Source organism: Fukomys damarensis, unplaced genomic scaffold, assembly GCF_012274545.1.
Source record: "Fukomys damarensis isolate Sample0158 unplaced genomic scaffold, DMR_v1.0_HiC HiC_scaffold_12, whole genome shotgun sequence".
Classification (NCBI taxonomy): domain Eukaryota; kingdom Metazoa; phylum Chordata; class Mammalia; order Rodentia; family Bathyergidae; genus Fukomys; species Fukomys damarensis.
In genome coordinates, this window is record NW_022900924.1 from 27,271,747 (window position 1) to 27,285,265 (window position 13,519).

The 13,519-nt window shown below is 34.9% G+C and overlaps 1 long non-coding RNA gene across 1 annotated transcript in view; it reads left to right on the forward strand.

Annotated features, from left to right (window-relative positions):
• LOC117285709 overlaps nucleotides 1-13,067 on the forward strand; it is an 87,835-nt gene extending 74,768 nt beyond the window's left edge. Inside the window, exon 3 of the long non-coding RNA XR_004516813.1 lies at nucleotides 12,501-13,067. This is a non-coding gene — a long non-coding RNA (uncharacterized LOC117285709). The remainder of the gene's footprint in view (nucleotides 1-12,500) is intronic.
• Nucleotides 13,068-13,519: the final 452 nt, after the last annotated feature.

Genomic DNA, 13,519 nt, shown 5'->3' on the forward strand with positions numbered 1-13,519 from the left:
ATGTCTAGCTGCCAAATTCCAAGTGGTCTTGCAGGCAAAACGCACTGTAAACTGCCAGACTTCTTCTGCCAAAGCCCATAAGATGATCCTCCCTGCTGAAGATTTCCATATGCTGCTTCCCAACTATGACCCCACTTAACTCAGAGAAACCAGATCGGTCATCACCCATGTCTCCGGTGGCAGTTAGGTGGCTGTCTCAGAGAGGGGATGTAGGGACTGGGAGAAGCTAGGTAGGGCAAAGAAGGAATGAAGGCCTCATTGCGCTTCATTAAAAATTAATAGAGCAGCTTTGTCCTCTGCGGTTGGACTTCAGCCATTAGAAGGGCAAAGACAGCTAGGCTTGAGCAAGGAGGAAGACAAAGGCAAATAACTCAAGGCCTGGAAGGTACCAAGTAATATGATTGGCATCAGAATTGAAACTTCATCCTTAATTAATTGTTGAGCCTAAATTACCTCTCTGTAAAGCCCCCAACCCATTATCTTATCCTCCTCCTAAGGACAGAGAAAGGTCTCATGGCCAGAGGAAATCCACTGTTGGGATGAATTACAAGCTAGGGAGCCAATTATATTCCGGGAGACTACATGGGACAAGGATCTCAAAAGAAGGAGCTGCAGACAAGAGATTCTCATTTTTGAATTTTCTCTACTCATCCAGAGTAGCTCTGTTATCTCTATTTCTCCTTCCTCATCTTCAAATAAGTTGTCTTCTTTTATTTTAAACTCCTTCTTTGTGTCTTTAACAATACTAGGTTTAGGATCACGGGGAGGTACATATTCCAGCGGAGCAGTACACAGTGAGGTAGAGCATGGCTTGCTATCCACACCGGGATGGTACAGTAGTGCATAGCATGGCCTCCCCAGATGTTCCTTATATCACTAAAAGAAGCAACCATATTACCCCCAGATGACGCAAAATTGTTACAGCAGTAATAAAAGTAGCAAGAAGAGACATCAGGTAGATACTGCAGTGTCAACATGGAAAATCCAAAGAAGCAGAACTTGTCATTTGTGCTCTGTCAAGAGAGATAAAGAGCACAGAGGAAAGAGATGACACTGTCACAGGAAATATGAAATATCAAGTAGTATATCTCCCAACCTGTTCACTGTATGACATACCGAGTTCTTGTTCTCTAGAAATTGAAGAATGAGTCCTAGGAGTGATGGAGGTTAAGAGTAGGAAGATGTTTATTGATAGGAAAGCTCCTGAGGGGCAGGAGAGGTCTCGAGTGTGTAGTCAAGGACCCCACTTTACAGAGAAGTTCTATAGGGTGAAACCCACGTGGGTACAATGCGGGCCACAGCCACGAACATCCAATAAGGTCACAAGCACAGTCACTTAGGTAAGGGCGGTCTAATTGGGAAGCAAGCCACAGAGCAAGCGTGGATGGAAAGAACAAAGATTCTTAAAGGAAATGGTGGGCCCAAAAGTCCCTGTCACCCACCAGGGTGGGTGATGTCTATCTAGACTTCATTAGGCCCAGTGTTTGCTCTTTGAGGGAGTGTGTAGATCTGGTCATCGTATCTTTATCGTGAGGCCTGATTTTCAGCCAGTGTGTCTCTGGTGCAGCTGTGGTGAGTTCCAGCTTTGCCTTGATCCTCTTGAGGAGCAATTCTTATCTGACTGCCTATAATATTTCTACCTAGCCCATCTATAAGTGGGACAGAACCATGACCAACCCTTAAGACTATAAGTACAGTCTCCCAGGTAATATTGATTAAACAGGAATCAAGTAGGAAAATAAGCCACATAGGAAGAACAGAGTACAAGGAATTTCCAGAAAGGAAATGGACTAGGGGGACTGATGCCTACTTAGAATATCAGTCACTATTCTCAGGGGAAGTAAGTAGGTGCAATATTTTTTCTCCCTTTCTAGTGCTGACGAGTGCCTGTGTCTTGTATTGACTCCTCCGTGTCTATAAGATATCTAACTGCCTGTACGATATCTAATTATCCTACCTATCTATAAGAATACCATGCTAAGATGCACTAACATTCAGGAGTGGACAGCAATCCACTGCTCTGCCACATCGTGACACTTCTCTGCTGGAACTCACAGCTAGAGATCCGAAATCCTAGCCTAAAGGCTTTTGCTGAGAAGTCTTCTATCAGGAACACTGATTTATGTTGTTTAACTTTTCTCTTGATGTTTTGATTACTTTCTCTTTACCTTTCACCTTTGAGAGCATGATTACAAGACTAAGACTAGTTAAGTTAAATCGGACACTACAAGAAAATCCCTAGCCCTTTGTGCATTATTTTCAGTATTAGGTGAAGTCTTAGCTTCCTGAAAGTTTTTGTATTTGTTGTGTAACCCCTAAGGTATTAAAATGTTACATTTTTTTTTATATTCTCACTAATCTAGCTTTTACCTGTCCTCGAAGAAATTCTAAACACTCTGGTTATTTTCTCTGAGCCTATAGTGGCTTGCACTATTTCAGCACTGCATAAAACTTTAAGTCCAGGTTTGCTGAATTTGCTTTGGTGTGTTTTCATTGTTTCAGCACTAGAGGGTAATCCAAGCCAAGGTTTCTCCCAAATGCAGTTAGTTTTCGGTTCACTGTGAATTGGAGGCATACCTAAAAAAGTATTCACACACCTAAAATGGGGTTAGGCACAATGGTCTTGAAAGTAGGGGTCATATGTGCATCTAGCATGGGCTCTCACTGTCATGGGTCTGGCACTGGAAATAAAGCTTAATTTTTGGATTAATTTCCTTTCCTTTCCCCAAGTGGAATATATGGCTTTTCAGATTCTTTGGATTGGGAGAGGGATGCTGCTTTGTTGACAATTCTTTTCTTTCTGCCTTTTATAATGTATATTTTCTTTTTATTATGTATATTTTCTTTTTAATATGTTCTCAGTCCTGGATTTCACTGCTCTTGCGGATAGCTTGATGTGTGAATAACTACTCAAACAAAGATTCTTAGGGAAAGATGATCGCTGGAGGATCTTACTCAGTAGCCATCTTGTTTCACTTGCACATTTTAAAGCTTTTTGATGATTATTTAGAGATAAGAAAAATATAGACAATAATTATAGAAATATTTTGCAGATAAAAAATGAGATATTAAAGTTGTTGCATGCTTAAACACCTTAATCTATGTGTATATAATACTTATATGTCTAAATATAATATTGAAGTTTATGAATACAAAATTTTGGAATTGAAGATTGAATATGAATAAAATGAAAAAAAATAAACATTCCATTTGTCTTCCTGCTTACAACCCATAGTTTTCTTCAATGATGAGAAGCTATTTTTATGTGAAGTTTTCTAGCAGCAGAGAAATTTATGCCTATGAATTTGAGAGATTTTTTTTTTCTCAGTAGAAACCAGTAAGAGAATGAGGGAAGTAAGACAGAAAAGCAGAAAGAGCTGTCCAAATGTGGTTTCTGGTAGAGACTACATTTTCTGTGATTCTGTGGAGGCCGTGGACTTTAAATGGCAAGAGCATTTGTCATGACGAGTCAGGAAGTAGCGAGTTTGTTCACCTACAATATCCCAGATTCACATTGACTATAGGTGACAAGGTGTACTGAGAAGGTGCAAATTATATAACCCTTAGTCACTTTCACAAAGGTAAGTAGAATGAATAGTTTTATGTGTCAACTCATTGGACTGTGATATGCCCAGGCATTTGCCAACACATTAATTGGGTGTGTTCATAAGGGTGTTCCTGGGAGAAATTCACATTTGAACTGATAAATTGATAAAATAGATTAGCTATTGCTTTCCACAATCCAGGTGGGCCTCATCTAATCAGTTGAAATCCCAAATAGGACAGAAAGTGTGGCTTTGTCAAATAAGATTGAACTATTCCTGTTTAATTGCTTTTGAATTGGTATGTTTGTTTTTGTTTTTTTATTAACGCTTCAGATTTAAATTAAAACATTGCCTTTTCCTGAGTCTCAGCTGTCTACCCCATCAACTGAAACTTATACTGTAAACTGTACTAGAACTTCAGCTTCGGATCTTGGGAGTTTTCAGATCCCATATTCATGTGAGCCAATTCCTTGTTATAATTATAAATCTTCTATAAATGTAATTGGTTCTGTTCCTCTGGAGCACTCTAATAGAATGAGAGATAGCTTCCATAATCCAAGAGAAATCCTAGACAAAATCATGGTCAACATAAGCTATTAACAAAAGTATCTGCAGGAAGGAATAAACACTCCTGGAAGACTTTGTAAAGATACATGTTAAAACGATGTATTCTGTTCTTACCTGGTGATGCATACTACATGAGGCTATCTTTATATGCTCCATGAAATGTGCCATCTACAAATAGAATCTCTATCCATTCATTTTCTTTTCAGTTTACTCATTAGTATATGTTCGCAGTACACATATTTTTCAAGCAACTTGGGGAGTGGGTTTATGTGTATTATACAGCTTGTTCTTTTAATCTCCTTATCCCTCCCTCTACCTCCCACCCTCCTCCTCTAATTTCTCCTTTCCCACTTAAAGAAATCATCTTATTTTCTTCTATACTTCATTATTCTCTTTGTTTGCACTTTGCGGTATTCAGGTGAGTAATACCATATAGCACTTAAGCTTATTTATCTGATTTATTTCACTCAACTTTATTTTTTCTAGGTGCATCCATTTTCTGACAAATGTCTCAAATTTGTCCTTTATAGCTAAGTAGTACTGCATCAGGTATAGATACCACATTTTCCTTACCCATTTTTCTGTTGATGGATGGGTATACAGGCTGTTTCCAGGATTTAGGTGTAACGAATTGTGCTTCTATTAACATTGGTATACATGTATCACTGTAGTACGATGTGTAGAAAACACCTAGAAGGATAGTCGGGTCATAGGGAATTTCTAATTTTAGCTCTTTGAAAAATATCCACACTAATTTCCATAATGGTTGTAATGGATTACATTCTCATCAACAATATAGAAGGTTCTTTGTCCACTACAGCCACATGAGCATTTGTTATTTTTAATTTCTTTTTTTGGGCGGATACCAGAGATCAAACTCAGGACCTTGTGCTTGCAAGACAGGCAGTGGAACCACTGAGCTAAATCGCTGGCCCTTTTTTAAAATTTCTTCATGATTGGCATTCCTTCTCTACTAAGATGGAATATTAGCATTGTTTTAATTTGCATTTCTCTAATGGCCAGAAATGTTGAACATTTTTTCATCTATTTGTTTTCCATTGTACTTCTTCCTCTATGACATGTCTTCATTTCTCTGCCTTTTATTTTATTTTATTTTATTTTATTTTATTTTATTTTATTTTTTTGGTACCGGCGATAGAACTTGGGTCCTTATGCTGGCAGGCGGCAAAACCACTGAGCTAAATCCCCAGCCCTTCAGTATGTAGTTGAGACTGACTTAGAACTCAGTATGTAGCCAAGGCTGGTTCCCAACTCACAGAGATCTTCCTCCCTCTGCCTCCTGAGAGCTGGGATTACAGGCGTGTACCACCATGCCCAGCTTCTCTGCCCATTTTTTGACTGGGTCTTTAATTTTAGGTGTTCTAATTTTTTTGTTCTTCATATATTTTAGGTGTTAGTTCTATGTCTGAGTAGTTAGCAAATTTTTTTTTATTATTACGTTGGCTATCTCTTCACTCCACAAATTATTTACAGAATGGTTTTAGTCTGATATAATCCCATTTGTGTATTCTTGTTGTTATTTCTTGTGCAGTTGAGGTTCTGTTTCAATAGATGCAAAAAAGGCTTTCAGCAAAATCTCAATACCCTTAATAACAAAACCATGAAGAAAACAGATATAGACCTTTTTTTTTTTTTTTTTTTTTCTGGTACTGGGGGTCCATCTCAGGACCTTGCATTTTTGAGACAGGCAGAGGAACCACTGAGGTAAATCCCCGGCTTCCAGACATAGAGGACCATACTTGAATTTAATAAAAGCTATTTACGACAGACTAACAACCAGAGTCACATTAAATGGGAGGACAAGACACATTCCTCCCTAAAATCAGATACAAGATGAGAATGACTACTGTCACCGCTTCAATGTAGTATGTGAAGCATGAGCCAGAGCACGGAGGCAATCAAAATAAATAAAAGAGACACAGATAGGAAAGGAAGAACTCAAATTATTGTTATTTGCAGATGACATGATATTTTACATGGAAGATCCAAAAAAACCCACCCGAAAATTCCTAATTAATCACCAGTTGCAGCAATGTAGCAGGGTATGAGATCAACATACAAAAACCATTAGCATTTGTCTACACCAATAATTTACTCGATGAGAAAGAAATTATGAAAATAATACCATTCAGAGTAGTTTCATGGCAAATAAAATACCCAGGAATTAACCTAACCAAGGAAGTGAACTACCTGTACAAAGAAAATTACAGTGTTCTGAAAAGAAGTTTGAAGATGATATCAGAAAATGGGAAGATACCCCATGCTCCTCGATAGGGAGAAAAAACATTGTCAAAATGACCATTCTTTCAAAACTATTATGCATATTCAATGGAATCCCAATCAAAGTATCTACAGCATATTTTACAGAACTAGAGGAAATAATCCTAAAATTCATATTGAACCGAGAGACTCTGAGCAAAAAAAAGCGGTTTTAGACAGCAAGAGCAAAAAAAACAAGAGGACTTCTCTGACTTCAAGATATATCACAAGGCAATAGTGACAAAAACAGCATGGTATTGGAAAACAAACAAACATAGGCATATGCATGAATCAGTGGAACAAAAAGAGGATGAAGAAACACTCACAGACATACTCAGGTATTTGATCTTTGGCCAAAGCAAACACTGAAGGAAAGAGCCTATTCAAAAAGTGCTTTTGGGAAAACTACATATCTGTATGCAGAAGATTGAAACTGGACCATACTTATCATAGTGCACTAAATCCAAATAAAACTGGATAAAATATATGAACATTAAAACAGAAATATTAAATCTACTGGAATATAAAATAGATAAAAGTCTTGAAGCCATAGGTAGCAATAGGTAGGAAAGTATTTTCTAAACAGTACCTGAATTTCACAGGAAATAACAGCCAGACCCTATTCAATTTTCCCCCTCAACCAAGGCTCTAGTCAATCATTGCTTAGGTTGTACTTCAGAATATATATTTAAAATAATCTTTTCTTTCCAAATTTTAATTTTTGTTATTACATACCTGCAGTACATTATAGTTGCATTCATTGTGAAGAGTTGGCATATGTACGATACACATCTTAATTATTTTTTAATTGAGTTTATTGGTACATTTTAGGTATACAATACAGTTACATTCATTATTAATCTTGTACCTTTACATGACAGGTCTTGGTTCTCATTTTTTCCCCTTGTCTCTGCCCTCCCTTAACCCTCTCCTCTCCTCCCCATTTACAAATACTTTATTTCCATTTTTTTCATTTCTCCTATTTTCCTTCTTTTCCCTTGTTACCTCTCCTCTACCCATCCCACTTTCCCTACACCTTTAGCCCTTTTCTTCCTCTTTCACATTGTCAGTTATATCATTAGGATCTTATGTACTATTATAGTTTGTTCACACCAGAGAAACTATTCGGTATTTACAGATGTGTGACTTATTTATTTCACTTAGGAGTATATCCTCAATAATGATGATTCTTTCTAGTCTTCTTAAACTCTATTTCATATTATTTTAAAACTTATATTTACATCATTATTTACTCTAAGATAATTTTCAAAGATTTGAAATTGACTAAATTTTGCACACATTTCTTACCTTTTATTTTCAGCAAAGCTGTTTCTAATGTTAAACTACTACAGAATTGTTTGAAGAAAAATCATTTACAAAAATGTAAAAAGAGCAAACAATGTTCAGTCTTTTACTTGAAGCAACAACAAAGTTTAGAACATTTTGTTATTGATTTCTGAAAGTAAAAGGATTATTTTTAACATGAAAGCTCTTGGACCGAAAGTTTCTTAGAGTATGTGATATACTTTATACTGAAGCAGAATTTAAAACCAGCTGATGAACAGAGGATATATGTGATAAAACTTCTATTTTTTACAATTTTAAATTTCAACACCTTGATCAGCAATTATTTTTAGTTTGAACTTAGTATAAAGTCATTTATATACAATACATTTTTAATGTTGAAATCGTATTATTCATGGCTTTAAATTCAACTCAGAAAATGCCTTAGATGCAATTTTCTGGTAAATGTTTTATTAAAAGAAATGTGCCTTTATATAGAGCAGATTATTATGGACAAAATATAGTCATGATTTAAAACAGCTTATCATTATACATTACATTAAAATTGCATCATTACATTAAAATAATGATAGTGATGGCAACAACATAAAAAAGCGTAGCATATCAGTCTCCAAATAATTTCTATAAAGTCAGTATTTCACTATTGTATGTATATACGAGAAATCCGGAATCTGAACTCAGTCACTCTGACTTGCAAAATTGCTATCTCAACCACTATTCTGCTTCAGAACAAACATACTTGGCCAGATGTGGTGGCAATGCCTGTGTTCCCAGCACTTGGGGGGCTGACGTGGTAGGATTGCCATGAGTTCGAGGTCAGTCTGGGCTCAAGTGGAAGGCCAGTATGAACTACATAGTGAAAAAAAAAAAAAAAAAAAAGAACAACAACAAACATACTCTAAGCTCTTGAACTACTAATTGCTCTTCAGAACAGTTAGATACTTATTTAAACCCTTTTCATATACATTTTTCAGCAGTTTATGTAATATAATTTAAGCGAAAAAAATGAATACTATTTCATTACTTTTCTTATTTTGCATAGGAGCATAAAATAATGGCCTGTGAGTAAGAAAACCTAAAGATGAGAAGAAAACTATGGATTTTAGTGCATGTCTTAATCAGCTTTTCAAAAATACAGTTTACTACGTAATGAGCTGACGATCTGATCCAACATCAGAGGGCTGACCAGTAGGGCTGATTTTGCATAAGTGAACGTTTACAAACACTTTCATCACCATTCTTAGGAGAAATTGCAAAGGCATGGAAGTCAGAGGGCTCAGGGCTTCATTTCTGCTCTGTTAAGTATCTATTGGTTTTAGTCACACACGTAACTCTGAGAATCCTTTTCTTCACCTTTAAACTGAGAAGGTTTGAGTTTTGATCCAGAGCAACTTGAGGATTTCCTCTAGGTCTATACCAATTCTTACGATTCTATGACCTTGATCTCATTAGTAGTACGTTAACTGTCAAAATTGGACCTGAATTGAAGATATTGGATTTCTCTCTGTATGTGATAGGAGCTGTTGAAATTGTGATTGTTTTCTTTCTCTGTGCCCCTTCAAAAAACTTCACTTTTAGAATAGAACAAAGGTGCATGGATTGATTGGATAGAGAACATTTTAGAAGGGAAAAGAAAAAATATGAGAAAATGCAAAAATGGAAAAAAAATTTTGATAATAGGGAAGGGAGGAGAGGGTGAAGGGAGGTTAAGGGAATAGGGAAAAAATGAGAACCAAGACGTCATGTAAAGGTACAAGATCCCAATGATGAATGTAACTGTACTATATACCTAAAAAGTACCGATACACTCGAGGGGAAAAAAAGTTATAAATTATTTAACAAGCCAAATTACCAGGATTAAAGATGCTTAATTAATTGAATGTCTAAACTTAAAAATAAATGTTAAATCAACAGTCTATTAAGTATAATCTGCCTGAACTAGAAAAATAAACAAAATATATTATCACATTTTATTCATGTAAAAAAGTTTTATAATGTGTAAACAGAGAATGACTCTGTTACTAGCCTCTGGAAAAGATACCCTCACTTGGTATTCATTTACTTTGATCCTTGAATGGTGTGCTTAAATAGCTGGAAGCAATCTACAACACTTAGAAAACACTAAACTGGGGAAGTTAAGAGAGGTATCTGCACCAGGGGAACTTTTTTGCCGATAAAAGCTGCTTAGTTCCAACTGTCTGAACTCAGATGTCAATCCATTCCCAAGAAGGATACATACGGGTGATAGATGGAAAGGATATTTTAAAATCTGCTTGAGCTTGCCAATCTGGAGGTTTGCCCAGGAAAAAGAGCCACAAAAAATTCACGATGGAAACAAGCACATTTTTTCAAATTTATGCAGATCTTGAGAGCCACAGAAAGTAATTGGACAGAAGCCCATCACTAAGTAGATAATGATTTCATCATTAATAATTACTGTGACAGTTATTTTAACTGCCTTTTCTCTAATGTCAGTTGCAGTGACTAAATGAGTACATGTATTAGTTTTATGCAATATCACGATTGAAAAATACTTTCCTCACATGTCCTTTTAAAGCTTATCCTGCTTTTTTGTACCTAGCTGAATCTAAATCATTTTTCAAATATGGCTATGCTGTCAAGTAGAAGTAGTAGGAGTATTTCTTTCTCTAGTACGAGCATCTCATTTTGAATTGTCAAAAGCAGCAGAAAAGCCAAATGACATATATATATTTTAAAATGAAGATATGATTAATATCGTGGTTCATGTTAAGTACTTGTTATAGCATTATATTTTTTCTTTAATAGAAATATTTTTTGACAGTAAAGTGATGTTAACACATCAAGGGAAACATTGTGTATTGAAATAATAATAATGTTCATTGACCATTTTGCAGATATTAGTTGAATTGTTATGATTTATTCTAAATAAGATATTTTAATCAAAATGTACTAAATGAACTAAGCCAAATGTAGTAATAAGATAATAGCTTGGAATGGAGACAAAGTGTTGTTAAAGACAAGAATATGATTTTTAGTGTTAGTGCTAGAAATCTACAATTTTAATGTTTAGAATCACTACAAATTATAATATGAATGATTAAATTTTAGAAGATGAACTTCATTTGAAAGAGCTTTATTTCATTGATTTAACTAAAATTTCTCAATTATGTTAGAGGAAGAAAACATGACAAAACATTTTTAGTAACTTGTTTTTTAATTGAAAAATAACTTTATGATATAGTGATTGCTTTTATAGGCAATAAAAGTTTTGAGATAATGAAAATATTCAAGATAGAGTTAAATAATCATATTTAATTTTGCAAAAACATTTAATATTCAGCTATCAAGATGGTCATCCTGAAAACATTAATGTAAAGCAGTAAATTCTAGCATCTCAAATTACAGCGCTGTTTGAGAATAGGCAGATAAGCAAGACAAGGTTATACTTATTAAAATTGAGAAATTAACATAAAACAATATTCAGAGGCACCAAAATAGAATAGACTTCTAAAGATTAATTGATCTGTACTCTTTTAGAATATATTAGTTGATGCACTCATTTTAAATGAAAGACCAGCATTTACACCATCAACCCAACTATTATGGCTCACCCCTGATAACCAGATAGCAATCCTTCCTGCATATTGTCAGAGAAGCTATTGTTTAAAATTACAAGGTGGTGCAGTTTGGGATGAATTCTGACTAATCATCTGAAATTCAAAGAAAAAACATTCAAAATGAAAGTGATATTTAAGAAAAAGTTTCACTACTGAAATGTTAGAAATTATTCTCTTACCTTTCTTTAGGATAATTTAAGTGCCTCTAAACTTCTTATGACTTTTACTTTATTCTTTTTATGATGAGTAGTATAGAGCCTAATTTGCTTGTGGTGAAATAATTTTTATTTGGATTTTAGGAAGGAATAGACACTGTAGATAGTAGATTATTTTATTTTGATAACTTAGATTCAAACCTTAATGAAATAATTGTGTATTTGGTTGTTTAATTACTCTTATTAAGCAACTGCTATTCCTAAGATTATAAATTCTATGAATACTGGGATGGTGTTTGCTTGGTGAACTCCAGCCTTAGAACATAACTTTTGACTCCATATGATGATAGACAATTGCTCAATAAGAACTTGTTGATTAATTTAGTGAATGTCTTGGCCCCTTGCTAGAGGGAAGGGAATTCAAGCCAAGCTATTGACTCAGTGCTCAAGAACTAATTAGAATTTGTAAGTGACACAGTATAATCATCAAATTCACGGGTAAATTTCACAGTGAATTCAATTGCTATTACTACTGAATAAGGCGTGCCCATTATGAGTAGCTTTTCTGAATCGTTTTTTGTTGTTGTGTGATTTCATGGTTTCCTACGTGTGGAAATGTTTTATACATTATGCTGCTGTATAAATGTATAAAATATGTATACATTTACACTTTACTTGGAGTGTTAAAAAAAAAACTACATGGCGATAAGAACAAATTCACTAGTTCATTAGAAACTCTCAGGGAGAATATGGCCCAGCACTTATAGAAAACCAGGAATTGTGATCCAATCTCTGGAGACATTGACAGAACTTGGAGCCAGATTCGTTGTAACAAAGTGAAATGTTGCAATGATCTATTTCTTAAACAGTCTCAAATTAACTATTATCAAATTAAGAAAATTATTTAATATAAACTCTAACATTTCTTTTATTTTCAGCTCCCATAAAACCAATAAAATGGCCCACTAATTATATTACTCATCTTGACAGAAAAAAGTCAACGACTTCCATCTAAAGTCTTCTCTTTTTTTTCTTTCTTTATTTTTCAGTGCTGGAAATTGAAACAATGACCTCACCTCTAGCAAGTGCTCCACTGCTAAGCTACAAAGCTGTGAAGCCTTATCCTTCAAAGTACAAACTCTAAGAGCTTGTTTGAGTGCAGAATCTCAGACTCAACCTGATAACTACTAAGTCAGAATCTGCATTTTCATAAGATCCCCACCTGGTTTACAGGCAGCTTAGATTTTTGGATCCCCTGATCTGAAGCACAAGCAGTAAACATTAGAAAATAATCAAATCAAAATTTTAAATTATAATTATTGCTACAGTTAAAGTGCATTAGAACTAAGCAAAGTGGCAAGGAACTGTATTCCAGCAAATCAGGAGGCTGAAGTAAGAAGATCACAAGCTTGAGGCCAGCCTAGACCATTTAACAGGACTTTGTCTCAAAATTATTATTATTTTTAATTTTTTGAAAGGACTGGGATTGTAGCTAAGTGGTACAGCATCCCTGGGGTTGAACACCAGTACTGCAAAACTAACAAACCAACCAACAGAAAGGAAGGGTGGAAGGAAGGAAGGAAGAAAGGGAGGGAGGGGAGGAAAGGGAGAGAGAGAGAAAGAAAAAGAAAAAGAGAGAAAGAAAGAAAAATTTCATTATCCATTCTGTTTGTTTCATCATTTATAAAACTGAACCATTACAATACCTAATTCATAGAATGAATTTGAAAACTTAATGGCTCATAATATTATTAGTTAGATAGTACATGCAAAGCTTTCTGCAACACGCTAATGACAGATACTAATAAATTATAAATGAAGTCAATATTACCTTTTACTAACTATTCCTCTACTCAAGCTTTTCTCTTTCCAATTTTCAAATTATCTCAATTCAGTAACATCAACATATTAACTTGGAAATTCTGGTTCAGCCAATCATTCGAAATGGCAACTACAGTGCATCATGAGAAATATTAACTTCTTTTTGGTCTTCTGTGGTAGAGGGAATGCCATAAAATAAAAAAGAGTTCTACTCTGGAAGACATTGGTATAGGAAAAGACTTTATGA